At 36.8% G+C, this 15,699-nt stretch overlaps 1 long non-coding RNA gene across 1 annotated transcript in view; it reads left to right on the forward strand.

Annotated features, from left to right (window-relative positions):
* The window catches only part of LOC112661813 (uncharacterized), a 91,156-nt gene extending 75,458 nt beyond the window's left edge, over positions 1 to 15,698 (forward strand). Inside the window, exon 3 of the long non-coding RNA XR_003137998.2 lies at positions 15,539 to 15,698. This is a non-coding gene — a long non-coding RNA (uncharacterized LOC112661813). The remainder of the gene's footprint in view (positions 1 to 15,538) is intronic.
* Position 15,699: the final 1 nt, after the last annotated feature.

Genomic DNA, 15,699 nt, shown 5'->3' on the forward strand with positions numbered 1-15,699 from the left:
AAGTTAGGCAGCCTGTGTTGGTGCTGTGCTGCTTCCCACAGGTGGCTCTGTGTTTGTGCAGAAGGACTGGGGAGGGAATGGTGCCAGCCAGCTCCCTCGTTCCCAGAGAGGGTCACTGTGAGCGCTGCCCTCAGTGGAGTACTCCCAGAAGAGTGCATACTCTCCCCACTGTGTGTCCCAGGCATTCTTTAAGTTGCACTTTCCAAACCACCTGTCCCTGGGCTGTTTGCCTGCCTTCTCTACAGTAGCAGGGCAGTGCCCTGAGGTCTCTGTCCCAGTCAAGCCCACTGACCTTTAAAACTCCAGGCTTTAAGTCCTGTTGGTTGTAAGAACTCCAAAAATCAGTACTTCTCATTTTCCTAGCCAGCGGCTTTGGGGAAATGTTCTCCTTGTGCATTCTCCTGCGTGCTCCTCTCTCATGCTCTCTCTCTCTTGCTCTTTCTCCCTCTCTTCTTCAGGACCATGGCTCCCTCCCTCTAAACCAACCACAATGTCTGTTTCTCCCCTGAACCACATCTCCACACCTCCTATGTTCTTCCATGTGTTTTCTTCTCTCCCTTTAGTTGTGGAGTTTGTTTTGTCCATCTTCAGGCTAGTGTTCATGGGAAAAGATGACCCTAGAGTCCTCCTATTCTGCCAACAACTTTTGCTCAAAATGGAGGTTCCTGCTTTAATCATTGGAGTGAAATTATTTTCAATATAGAATTCTATACCATGAAGATAGATGAAAGAATTGAGACATGTGATGCCTCAAAAAGATTTATTTTTAAATGTTCCCTCTATTGGGAACCTGTTGAACAGTGTGAACCATAAAATGAGGATATAAAATTTAGGATTTGGCAAGAAAACAATCTGTCATAGAGGCAAAGATAATATTCAGATGATAGCAGTTGAAGAAGCCTAAAGAGTAACCAGTCTAGATTGGAACTGAAGAAAAAGGCCTAGGAATGGTGACTCCAAGAAAAGAAAATGGAATTGGAAGACAGCATACAGAAAATATTTTAGATAGGCAGGTGGCAGAATGTTTGAGGACTTGAAAATTTATAGTAGGTACATTAAAAAGTCAAGAAAATGAAATAATTGTTAACCTCAGGGGGGAAAAGGGTGCATAAAAAGGAGGCAGATCATAATTTATTCCTTGACTCAAAAGTAGAAAAAAAATATATTGAGGAAGAGAAGAGAGTGAAGTCATCACTTACAAGATGGGAAATCAAGAAGTAGTGCCTAAAATACTTTTGTCAACATGTACCAATATAAACATTATTTAGGAAAATGTTTGTAAATGAGAAGTAGCCATATGAGTTGAGGAAGGTTTATGCTGGTAAGCAATATTTTGGATGAAATAGAAAAATGTAAGAGATTGCTGTTTTCACATTTTATGTTCTTCAGCAATATTTTTTTAAAGATTTTATTTATTTATTTATTTGTTTGTTTGTTTATTTATTTATTTATTTATTTATTTATTTATGAGAGAGACAGAGACAGAGACAGAGACAGAGGGAGAAGCAGGCTCCATGCAGGGAGCCTGACATGGAACTCAATCCCTGGTCTCCAGGATCACGCCCTGAGCCCAAAGCGGTGCTAAACCGCTAAGCCACTGGGGCTGCCCCTTCGGCAATATTTTTAAGTATGTTGCTTTGATAAAAATTTTGTATTTAAAAATTTTGTTTAATTTAAAGAATTGGAGAAAAGGAGTAAATGCTAAGTGCCAAGGACTTGGATATGGAAAAAACACCTTAAAATGCAATGAAGTTACAAGCCTGATAGAAGTAGTAGAATTTTGTGGGTGTGTAATAGTTGGACATCATGTTGGAAAAGATACCAAGGTTCCCCTTGACAAGATGAACTTCATCCTGTAGCTTATGGCAGCCAGTGACCATTTCTGATCAGATAAGTTTTCAGTGAATTTAAATTGGCATCGCTGTGAAATAATAATGAACTCGGGGCAACCAGCTGTAACGTCGTAGGTAAGGACTAAATTTGGGTTTGGAAAGGAAGAAGTGGGTCTCAGAAAGTTGAAGAAATAATTATCAGACAGGACTTGGATGACTATTCAATCTAAAGAAAGCATGAGCAAAGAAGATCCAGAAATCTGTTTGAATCAAAAATACAAATACACATGCATATATCAAACATACATACAAAAAAGCAGCTGGTCTTGGATGTAGCAGATTTTGTTTGGATTTTTAGAGTGGACTGGCATTTGTTTGGATAGCTTAATATGTACTTAAAGCAATGAGATGACTTAATAAAACAACTTCACTGAGTATTTTAAAATAGAAAAAAAGCAATGGATTCAGTTATTTCTACTTCTAACCTTCTCTGTCTTTATATTTACTGATGTAAAATCTTTTTTATTTTCTCATTAAAAATATGGAGAATAGTTCTACACAAATATAAAAAGTATCACCTTGAAAGAAAAGAGCATCCTAAAAAGTGTTTTTATTGCTAAGAGAAACAGTCTACCTTTAAGCCAATAAAAAAATGAGAAATTTAGTCACTAAGTGAATTTGTAAACATGAGCTATTCTTAAATGGAGTAGCTAATGCTCCATAACTATCACAGATCATCAAGTGCTACAGTCTCAGATAAACCTAGAGTTATCAGAGCACAGAAAAGATCTATTTCTTTCCTTTTCTTTTTCAAAGTGAGATAAGAGAGTATCTGATTGTTTATGAGTAGGTCAGGAGACAGTGAAATCTGATATGCCTTTTTATTTAGACAGATTAGTCTACTTAAATTCCAAGAGGATGCTCTAAAACAAAATGGCAAAGCATGGAGTCAGGCAACTATTAGCTGTTTGTTCTCTTAAAGTGAAAGCACTTCTGAAAAGTGAGAGATGCATGACAGCAAATGAAAGTATAAAAAAAAATAAAGGAAATTGAAAGTGAATTTTTCAATAATTGCCTGAGAGAATACTGAGGATGGAAACAACATGTAATGGTGAAGTCAGACTTGATGAAAGAAAAGGATAAAATTGTCCTGCCTCCCTGGGTTACTTGAATATATACAACAATTTTCAGAAGGAAAACAAAAACAATAGCTGTGCAAGGGCTCTCAGTACTACTGTGAGTCTTTATATAAAAACAAAAGACAATTTCTGAAAGAAAAAGAAAAGGCTATAAACAAAATATAAAGGAATATCTTCCACTGGTTGCTAAAGCTTTTCACAGAACAGTCTTTCCATAACTTTCATTGTGTCTGCTGTCTGCTAAGTTCTACATCATTTTTAAGGGAATTATTATTGCTAAGATCAAATTTTTTCTGCTCAAAATGCCATTCCTGGTCATGTTACCATTTGTGAGAACATGGATCTCAGACAAAGGAGTCTTATGTTAAAGAATTAAACTTGAATCTCCCATTAAATTTCTTAGAATTTCATACTAACCATATATCTGGAACTCAATAAAATATTTTTTGACATTTTTCAAATAGGAAATGAGACAATATTTTTAAAAGGGGGAGAATAATAAAGTACTTACACTAGAAATTTCTAGAAAGGAAGGAACACACATGTATTTTTTTTTAATGTTGACTGTATTTTCTAAAACATAGCTATTTAACTGTTAGTAACATCCAAGACAATAAATAATTCTTTGGAAGAGTTTTAAATTATAAAGCACCATTCAAATAGAAGGTGTTAATAATCTGCCGACCTCTAAATAACTTGATTTGGAAAAATATTTGATTTGAAGCCTACGATTTTCTATATAAATAATCAGTAAATATTCAATCAATTTTAAATGCTATGAGATAGGAAGAGAGCTAGTGAGCCTATTTTGAAGGAATCTTCTACAAATTATTACACAGAATAATGACCAGCATTTAGGAGATATGTCAAAAGGAAATCTTTTACTTGAAGAGATCCAGTTCTTTTTTATTGAGCTACCTTTAAAGAAACTGTCCATTACCAATACATATGCGGGACCAAGAAGCAGAAAGTCTGAATTTAGCAAGTCATGCTAAAGTATGGAAGATCAGAATCAGGAGGGCCAAAATGCAACTCCAGGGGAAAGGACAGTCTCTTCAACGAATGGTGCTGGGAAAACTGGACAGCCATATGCAAAACAATGAAACTGGATCACGATCATAAACCATAAGCAAAAAACTCAAAATAGATTGAAGACTTAAATTTAACACCTGAAATCATAAAACTCCCAGAAGAAAAAATAGGTGGTAAGCACCTAGATATAGGTCTTAGAGATGATTTTTTTTTTTGGATTTGACACCATGATCAAAGGTAACTAAAGCAAAACTAAAAAAGTGAAACTACGTGAAACTAAAAAAACCTCTATAGCAAAGGAAACCACCAACAAAATGAAAAAGTAACCTACTGAAGGGAAGAAAATATTTGCAAATCCTATCTGCAAGGGGTTAATATCCAAAGTATTTAAAGAACTCATACAACTAAATAGCAAAAGCAAAACAAAACAATATGATTAAAAAATGAGCAGAGACTCTGAATAGACATTTTACTGAAGAAGACATACAGATGGCCAGCAGACACATGAAAATACCCATAAGATCCTCCTATGCAATCCGACCTTCCACTGAGCTGTATACAGTTGAAGATCAAATGCCATACGCTTCATTCTCTGATGATTTTTAATATTGGTTAGTATTAGTGATCTGTTGCTACATAATAAAGTAACCAAAATTTAGTAGATTTAAACATTGAATATTATCTCATAGTTTCTGTCTGTCGGGGATCTGTAGGCTGCTTAGCTGGGACATTCTGGCTGGAAACTTTTCCTGGGGTGGTTGTTAAGCTGTCAGCTCTGGCTTTGGACTCATCTGAAGACCCAGATGAAAAAGGATCCATTTCCAAGATCACAGATGTCTTGGTTGGGAGGGCTTCAATTCCTTGCTAGTTGTTGGTCAGAGTTTTCATTTCCTTACCACATGAATGTCTTGATAGGCTTCCATAAATGCCTTTGTAAGGTAGTATGTGGCTTCCCAAGGGTAAGTGACTGAAGAGAGGGGGAACATGCAAGAATTCCCAAGACAGAAGCTTCAGTCTTTTTATAGTGTACTTTTGGAAATGACATAACATAAATTCTTTTGTATTCCATATTAGAAGCAAGCCAGCTAAAACCAGTTCACATTGAAGGAGAAGGGAATTAAGCACCATTCCCCAAAGGGAAGAGTACCAAATTAGCTAGGTGGTAGTCTCAAACTTAATAGAATCATTGTCTTTTTCCCTTGGTGGAAGTATTCCTCCTTTTACAATTGTGATTTCGAAACCAGAGGAGTCTGAAGTAGTAGGGGCAGGAAATAAAATTGTTGACAGTGACTGGAATCCGTCCCATTGCCACATTTTGACCTCTGAAGCTATGATTGCTGGCTATGGAAATAGGTCTTAGTGAATTCCTAACCAAAGGAAACAAAATTGCCACAAAGCTTCCCATCGTGAGCTAGGTGTTTATCTTTCCCATCAAACTATAAATTTGGTTGTATGCAGCAGCAATCCTTCACCAAAATGAAGTGGTATATACAAGACATGCTCAAACAGGTCTTCAAGGAACAAGTTGCATGAGGAAATAGCTCATGTAAATACCATTAGCCCCTTCTTTAGCTACCCACATTACCTTACCTCTCCAATGCTCTCCTATTACTTTATGAGGGATTCTTGACAAGCAATGACTGAGGAAGCAACAAATCAGGCTTGGTTTACAGATGGTTATATACAGTGTGCCAAAACCCTCCAATAGTGGACAGCTACAGCATGACAGTCCCACTTTGAATTGGCCCTGAAGGACAAGGAGATAGTCCCTGGGAAGAACTTTGAGCAGACTATCTGATGGTTTATTTTGCTGGGAAGGAGACATGACCAGACATATGACTCTACATTGGACTATGAACTGTGGCTAATAATTTAGATGGATAGTCAGGGACTTAGAAGGAACATGATTGGAAAATTAGCAACAAGTAGGTTTAGGGAAGAGACATGTAGATAAATATCTCAAAATAGTACAGAATATGAAGATTTTGTGTCCCTAATGTTCACCAGAGGGTGACCTCAACAGAGGAGGATTTTAATAAGGTAGATAGGATGGAAATCAATCTGCCACCTTTCTCACCTACTCCTGTCACTGACCAATAGTCTTATGAAGAAACTGACCATAATGGTAGTGATGGAGGTTATGCATGAGCCCAGTAACCTGAACTTCCACTCACCAGGGCTTGTCTGGCTATAGCCACTGCTGAATATCTAATCTGCTAATGGCAGAGGCTAACACTGAATTCCTCGTAATGCACCATTACCCAGATGGATCAGCCTGCTACCTGACGTCAGGTTGATTCATATTGATTACCTTCCATCATGGAAGGGGAAACACCTTTTTTCCTACTTGAATAGATTGCAAAACCTCAGCTTCCTGCCACCAGGAGCCCATCTGTAGCTACAACTTCTTGTTTCCCTTGAAAATAATGATCTCATATAAAAAATAGCTCATGTTTTCAAGGTATATAAAGATAAAAGGACATATTTAAGGTAATATGAAGGAAAAACAGAGTGGCACAATAGATCAGACACTAGGAGACCTGTGTTCCAAAATGTTTTCTCCTTTAATCTCACTGAGCACCCCTCCACACTTTTTCTTCATCTTTTAAGAGATAAAATACAATCTTCATTTTTTGAAATTTTCCTTCTGATGAAATATTGTGGCTAGGGAAGTATGAGAAAGTAAATTAGTAATGAATTGTATTCAGATATTATTGCTGAAATTTACAAAGTACCACAAATTTAGTGATCCTAAATAGCATAAATATCTTATTTCCACAAGACAGAATTCTAACACAGGTCTCACTGAAAGAGAGTGTTAGCAGGGCTACATCTCTTTCTGTAAGCAGTTCTAGGGGAGGCATTTCTATGGTATTTACACATAACCCCCTACTTTTCAGAAGCAGCAATGAGATATCAAATCCTTCACATGCTAACAGCCCTTGACCACCGCTGCAAAAGGTTATTTACTTCTAAGCACTCATGTGATTAAACTGGATCTACCTACCCAGGTAATCCAGGATGGTCTCCATATCTTGAGGTTCTTAATCTTAATCATATTGGCAAAGTCTCTTTGGCCATGTAACATAAATCATTCACAGGTTGCAAGGATTAAGGTGTGGCTATCTTTGGGGCCATTATCTCCCATCATAGACATCTTAAAAACAAACATTTCAATTTGGGGGTCAATTAATAAATATGTAAAGAAATACAATACATTTAAAAATAACTCATCCCAGAATTTATAGTACTTATCATAGGTTAACAACAGCTCTTCAAATAAGTCTACTCCTAATGTCAGCTCCAATTTGGCCATGCAGCACTCCATGTGTCCCTAGCAATGGATTAGTACCACATGCCAAAATACGCATTTCTAACAGTCCTCTGATATGATATGTCCAAATAGAAGCAAACAAAGGTAATATTAATGTTTATCAATTTTTAAGTAAATATGAGAAGTATTAATTATTTAGATTGGCTGTCTGTAACACTCTGTCCCTGAAAGCTGCCAAATCTACCACTTAATTCTAACTTTTGACAGGAGTGGTGGCATACATAAATTAGTTATTTTCTCTTAATTTTCTAAATCACAAGGTATATGGTACTTTTATTTTTTTAATAAAGTATTTAAAACTGAAACTTAATTTATCTGGTAATGGAATTTAAATAAGTCAAATTAGCAAATGTCTATTGAAGCTCTACTACAAAGGAAAAGGCACTTACCTGACAATTAATTTTAAAAAGACAACTATATTATGTGTCACACTTAGAACCCATAATTAATATGTGCATATAGTACATGTTTTATTAATAATAAACTGCTTTATCAAACTGTTTAGTCACCTTCATTCCATGAGATGAATGTAGAAAACATGGTAATAGTTGACTATGAGGAAAAACTTGTTTGTATTTGATGCATGGCTGTCTCTAATGCTGAGGACGAATGGATGCCATATGCAAGGTCAATTTAAGTAAGCAAACCACAGATGAATGACCTGGATTTTCTTTGTTTTTGAATGTGAAGAAAACAGAAGTTCAAATTCCTTTCATCTTCTTTCAGCCACCTAGACCTACTCCTTGGTAGAGTTCCATATCTTGTATATTTTGGTCAGAAACAAAATGTCTATGTGAAATAAAATCTAGCTTTGCATAAGCAATATGGCCACCAAATGATTTTCCATATGGTTGCTGGTTCCATGGTAAGTCTGCTTTGTCCTAGAATAAGTAAAATTCGTACAAGTCTACCACCAGGAGGCTCATCAAGCTGTGATCACTGTAACTTTTGGTCTTTTAAGGTCTGTACATTGGACATATTCCCTCTAAAGTTTTTATTTTTTAAAGATTTTTAAAAAAAATTTTCTTCATTTATTCATAGAGACACAGAGAGAGAGAGAGGCAGAGACACAGGCAGAGGGAGAAGCAGGCTCCATGCAGGGAGCGCAACGTGGGACTCGATCCCAGGTCTCCAGGATCACACCCCAGGCTGCAGGTGGTACTAAACCGCTGTGCCACTGGGGCTGCCCCCCTCTAAAGTTTTTAAATCAATGCTTATACAGTTGCCAACTAAGAAAAGGAGATTTGACAGTAGATGAGACAATTGGAGCTATGATTATTCCTAAAATTCTGACTACTCTAATTGGTTGTCTCAGGAAATGAAAATAAGTGAACATATTAAATTGTAAAGCATTAATGTTTGATGGCTTTAATTTTTCCATTTGGCCAGTAAATCAATTGCCCAAGATTAGAGGTTTAATTATAAAAACAGTATTTGATCAAGGAACTATCCTGAAGACATGTAACAAGTTGCTAAAGCTAAAAATCCTTTGGCCAGCCAAAGGGACATGAGAAAGAATAGTTAAATGATATAATTAAGAAGTACACTTACTTAAAAAGATATTCACAACTTCACTCAACTTGATATTTTGAAACCCTAACTTCTAATGTTTCAGTAGAAGTGCAGTGAATTTGGAATCTAAAGATCTACATTTTTTAATTGAATGTGTTCAGTTGTCCTTTTGATTTTGAGAGCAACTTACACTTAGTGAACTTTCCATTAAATGGACAGTGACTTAACTTTCTAATTTTGGATCTCCATTACATATATAAATATTTTTCCTCTTGATCTCTTTAATATTATAGCATGAGGCATATAGATCATGTTATGCCATGTGCTAAAATAAGCCAATGATTCTGCATTGCTTAATGCAAAGATTTTCCACATTAACTGTATTCAAACTGAAGAGAGGTGGGACATGTGTGGCTCAGTTCTCTACTGGTGCTGGGCCTATTTGTCCCTGGAACCATTCCTCATGTTTTTCCTGCTATGCTTCCACATGTCATAGGACGCATTTCCTAGACTCAAGTCAGCTGCCTTCTGGAAATGTTTAGCCTATTGGAAGCACTGGCAGGAACTCCTGGCAAAGGCAGTCTACTGTAAAGACTCCTTTCTTTCTTTCTTTCTTTCTTTCTTTCTTTCTTTCTTTCTTTCTTTCTTTCTTTCTTTCTTTCTTTCTTTCTTTCTTTCTTTCTTCTTTATTCTCTTTCTTTCTTTCTTTCTTTCTTTCTTTCTTTCTTTCTTTCTTTCTTTCTTTCTTTCTTTTTTTCTTTCTTTCTTTCTTTCTTTTTTTTTTTTTCAGTTCCGGGCACACAGAACAGATTCATCTGGTTTCACATTCTCTTTATACTGCTGGTGCCTTGGTGCCAACTAACACCACTTTCTCCCCCCTCCCCAGTTCTTTGTCCTAAATATGATTATGGTTTCCAGATAGCTTCCAGGTGTTTCTCCATCCCCTCTCTGATTCTCAGATTTTCAGCACCTGTGCATCAAATGCATGTCCCATGTTCACTCTGTTACAAATACCAGCAATGTATTCACTTTTCCTGGGTGGCCTTTGACTGAAACAGGACCCTCACATGCTTTGTAACTAGATCTGCTCCTTGTTCATACATTGTGATGCTGGATTTCAAAGGAATCCTTTGGATGAGGAGGGGGCTCTACATCCACATAAAAAGTTTGAAACTCCGCTTGGATGTGAAATCCAAGTTCCCCAAGAATTCAACACTTCTTGTCTGTATTCCTATCCTGATTTGCCATTCTTATTCCTAGTTTCTGCCTGAAATATACTCCAGGAATTCTAGCCATAAAGTTGCCCATGATCATAATTTTGTTGAGATCATTGTCTCTTACCAAATACCCTTCCTTCTCAACTATCCATGTTAAAAGCCTACCCAAAATTCATAGGCATGAACTAAAACGATAGTTTCTCATTATTTAAAGATTTCATATTTGCAAATTTTCCTACCCACTGAAATTTATTTATAACCCCCAGGTCAATACTCCTGGCACTCTCATGGTCATTTGCAGACATAGGTGGAATGAGGATAATTTTCCCACTGTTTCCCAAAGATGATGTTTCTGTCCGAGGGAAAACAAAGATGGTGCTCTGCCTTCTTCAGCTCTCAACAAAGTCCTTTTCATCATAGTCCACTTAGTACTGGGCTTTTCATAATTTTTGTGCTTTTTGTTGGTGATTTTACTGTTTACAATGGTCCCCTAGGCGTAGGGCTGAAGTGCTGTCTGGTGTGTCTAAGTGCAAGAAGGCTGTGATACGACTTAGCTTATAAAGCTCTGTTCAGGCACATCAGTTATATGCTGTTGACCATGAATTCAATGTTGATGAATCAAGATATATATTAAATAAGGCATCTTTACTTTTTTAACAAAAAGATTTCTTTATTTTAGGAGGGGAGGGGCAGAGGAAGAGGGACAGAAACTCAGACTTCTTGCTGAGCATGGAACTGATGCAGGGCTTGCTCTTGGAACCCTCACCCAGAATCACGAGTCAGATGCTTAACTGACTGAGCCACCCAGGTGCACCATATTAAATAAGGTGTCTTTTAAAAAAGGAAATACACATACAACAAGATTATGTATTGATTGGTTGACAAAAATTCCATAATTAGATGCTCAAGGTAAACTAACGCCTTATTCTCCTAGAAGCAATAGTTTAATATTTGCAAATTCATTGCTCATGGTGACTTTATAGTACATAACCAAACAAGAATAATATGGATTATTGTACACACACCCGTGTCTAAGAAGCTTCCTCTGATCTCTCTTCCTTCCAGTTTTCTCTGCTTTAATTTCCTATACCCCCTTTTCTGACATTACCTTCCCTCTTCTAAGTCGTCGTTAAATATTCAGAGTGAGCAATAGAAACATCTCTTAACAGAGCAAATTCAAAGGTGAAAAGCAAGCCAAGAATAAGTGAGTAACTGAAGTCAGTAAGCCAGAAGAAGGATAAGTACTGTGTCAAATCTTAGAGGCACGATGGAAGATTGAACTTAAATCTGCAGCCAGAATTAAGGAAAGCTTAGAGCAAAGAGCAAATGAGGATTCTAGAAAAAAAGCCTCCAGCTGGTGGTGTTGTATATGACCAGATTTTATGTACTCACCATAAAATGGTTTTGAGAAAAAAATGGCTGCAGTGAAAGTGCTAGAAATGAGGCAGACACCTGTCATCACTGTGTGCCTCCTATTATGGCTCTTTATGGCCATGTTGTATTCTAACTAGGCTGTCAGCTCAGGATCTGAGTATGATTAATTTGTGTTACTGTCTAACAATCTCCCACACATATTCACTGTAAATATTTCTTTTTTAATTTATTTTTTATTGGTGTTCTATTTGCCAACATATAGAATAACACCCAGTGCTCATCCCATCAAGTGCCCCCCTCAGTGCCCATCACCCAGTCACCCCCACCCCCCACCCACCTCCCTTTCTACCACCCCTTGTTCGTTTCCCAGACTTAGGAGTCTCTCATGTTCTGTCTCACTTTCACAAGACATGAACAGAAATCTCACAGAGGAAGACATAGACATGGCCAACAAGCACATGAGAAAATGCTCCGCATCACTGGCCATCAGGGAAATCACTGTAAATATTTCTTGAATAAGTACATGCAAGAATAGATCCTATTCAATTAATGTAAAAAACTGCAACTTTAGCTAATTAATAATAATCTGATTCATGGGCAAACTTTATATACCTTAAGTGTCAGTCACATGGCTCATTATTATTTTTGCTTTAATTTTTGAAAGACTAAACAAACTTCTTGTGTAACCAGTATAAATCAAGTGTAATACCACCAGTATGAGTATTAGATAACTTGCGGTTGTTGTGTTTTCAGTTTTATATGATTTTTTGCAAGAAGTTTAGTAAATATGAAACCTGTTAGTTGTTGTTAGTAGATAATACTTCTTATAGAAAGTATGAGTTTAAAGTTTATGAAACAGACTTCAAATATGTTCATAAGGAAATGATACTGTGTTAGCCAGTGCTATTACTTCATATTTTCTGAAAATATTTTTGGCTTTAAAGAATATAAAATTTTGAAAAAATTTTCTGAAAAGTATTTTTGGCTTTAAAAATATAAAATACTAGATATAGATAAAATTTTAGCCCAAAGGTGATCCTTGTTTCTTAGTCATTGTACACGTCTCATGTAATATAGTGATAATTTAGCATAAGCTAAGTTTGTTCTTCATAATTTTTTTTTAATTATAAAGAACCTTTCTTAAATGTTTGGGCCAATTTACTATTTATTATCTCAGACATTTCCTAGGGAAAAGGATGCCAAATTGATTTGAAAACAATAATTCTCATAGAAATATATGGAATTGACATAGTAAAATATTATTTTCTCATTCATTCTTTACTTTGAATAATGAACTCAAGTAAAAAGCTGTTATGTAACTCCATATGCTTATTTTCATTCTAATCATATTTGTAGCAACTAAAAGTTGAAAATTAGCCATCTTACAAGTCTGTATCTTTATTATCTTACCATTATTTTCTTGGTCTAAATGATAAGGTTTTCCACAGCAGAAAAGCCATAAGCCATGCTCAAAAAGCTCTTTTTTAGCATTCTTCTAGTTTCAAAATTATGATTGGATCTTTTTTTCAATTCCAACTTCAATGGACCCTTTCCATGAAATTGCTATGCTCAATAGCATAGAAAGAAAAAGCTTCATCAAGGAGATCTTTTGATGTTCATTCACTGAAAAGCTACGTTGTGTCTTATTGCTACTTAGATTTGCTGAGGAACTAAATGGATTGTAAGGTGATGATCTGGAGAGATGACAGAACTAAAAATAGTTCTTTCCTATTTCAGAATAGCAGAACATGAATTTATTTGGCAGTTCTACTGAGGCAAATTACATGTAGTTTTACTTCTAGGAGACATAGGTGGTTTTGCAATTTTAACTATATTCTGCTCCACTGTGCAGTATTGTCAAATGTCTCACTGAATCATAATCCTTAATTCTGAAAATGAATCAAAATGTTCTATGCAAAGGCCTCTGTTCATTGCAAAGCACAGATTAAATAAATTAGAGTACTTCATCCGAACATTTAATATTAGAGATCCAAAACTCATTTTATGACAGATTCAACTATCATTGCCCCTAAATCTCTTTCACACACGTGCACACACACACACACACACGCCACACACATGCTCATTGTTCTTAATCTCTCTTTAATGATTCCAGCAAATAAGTGTTTGTGGAATGTGGAGCTAACAATGACTTGTCTGCTTTTACCCTCATTTCCCACCCAAGAACCTAGAAGTAAGAGGAACATAGCTGACTTTTGAGGAATGAACCATAAATTTTTAACTCATAACCATAGAAGAATCAAACCATAGAATTGTAACATTCATCTAACCCTGGATCGGTCAGTGCTATGTTAAAAGATAGGGAACCAGAAAGAAACAGTAGGGTTGGCAAGATAAAATGTGATGATGTAGATCAAGCCCTGGCCACAGTGGCCCTGAGCTTATGAGAACACAATGAGCTACATCACAAGAAAGGAATTCCATGTGGAGAAACAGGATATTTTATCAAGTTTTATTCTGGCCTTGATAAGTAACCTATAATAAAACCCATTTACCTTTGCTTTAATTCTAGGCATATTCTGATTAAACAAATTTCTGATCAGTAAGGCAGATTGTCAGGAATCTTAGAAAAAGGAGAAATGTGCTCTAGAAAATGGATGTGAACAGCCCACTGACTAGAAAGCTTTAGTCCTGTTATAAATTAATAAAGACATCAGTGGGTATTAATTCCACACTGGCATCAGGTGAATATAATTATTATTGGTTTGTCTCCCTAATAACCAAATTATTTCTAGCCATATTAATAAAAGTTCTATTTTCCACTTACAAGGATGAAGACCACATATTAAACCTTGATAAACTTAGCACGATAAATTTAGCCATTCTTTGAGGTCTGCTGACTTACATAAGTCATAGCATAGCTACGTGACTGTCTGCCAGACACTAATGACAAAAATAATATGTAATGGTAAATTATATCCGTTGTTTCCTAATGTTTGCAATAATTTTATATTTTCTTTACATTATATGAGAAAACTGCTTAGTTTTAACTCTACAACCTTGTAATATTAGATATTTTTAACCTACAAATAGACAATTTCACATGATTTAATTTAAAACTTAGTGTCATTTTGTTTGTTAGCCTCACAACGTGTTTTACAATGATATATCTTTTCTTTATTCCTTAAACGTCACCTCTCTATTCATTTGTCCTTTTTCTCAACTTATACCAAAGAGGTAATTTTATACTTGTGGGTGGCTGGGCCTTGTTTGCTCTAAGCTGCATTTTTTTTACCTAATTACACTCTCGTGCAAAAGAAATGATTTCTGAACCCTAATTTCCCCAGGCTCTTTTCTCACCTGGTTGCCTGATGGGTTTGTCAGTGGGAGGAGCACTGATGGAAGGGTGGAGAAACAAGAAGGGAGAAACTAAAGCTATTCTTCTTCTCTGTCTCCGTGTTTTGGGGTGCCTCTGGCAGCAGCTGCATCTCTTCCTACTCCCACTGGACAGCCTTGCTCTATTTCTAGCTTCCATGGGATCTCACGTCAGCCTGGAATCAGTAGAACCTCCTCTTCTCCATGACCTTCCCATTTAGGGCTAGAACAATGATTAAAGGAAACCTTACTTAACATAAAAACAGGAAGCCCTGAAGGGGGTTCTCTCACACCGGACTGGGACCAGGCGCTGCAGTTCACAGCGTCCAACAGGAAGGAGTACACCACACATTCCCCAACAGGAAGGAGCTTGGCCCACCACACTGAGTTGGTGAGAAGCCAACACCACCCTGAATGCTCATTCTCCTCAGTGAACTTTCATTCCAAACAGCCCCTGCCAACTCCTCCCCCCTCCACCCCCGTTTTCTCCTTGAAAGGAAGGTTCCTTCCCTTTGGTTTTCAGACTTGCCTGTGGTTGCCCAGAGTTTGCTTGTCCTGACTTGCAATGCCTCTGCTATTCCCACTATCTCAGAATCTACATGCAGGTGCTCTGCTCAGGTTCATCACCTGCATCATTCTCTGCATTGTGTTTTTTCTGTTGGAAAACCTATGAAGTGATTTCTCTTTGCTAGACCCCACCTGATAAAATACCTAAAAGATACAAACTGACAGATTTGGATTTCATTTTATTCTGATCTCCAGGGGCAGCAGCGGTGGTGCAGCGACTACCTGCAACCCGGGGTGTGACCCTGAAGACCCAGGATCCAGTCCCACGTCCGGCTCCCTGCATGGAGCCTGTTTCTCCCTCTGCCTCTCTCTCCGTGTATCCCATGAATAAATAAATAAAATATTTTAAAATATAT

Source organism: Canis lupus, chromosome 31 (genome assembly GCF_003254725.2).
Source record: "Canis lupus dingo isolate Sandy chromosome 31, ASM325472v2, whole genome shotgun sequence".
Classification (NCBI taxonomy): Eukaryota; Metazoa; Chordata; class Mammalia; order Carnivora; family Canidae; genus Canis; species Canis lupus.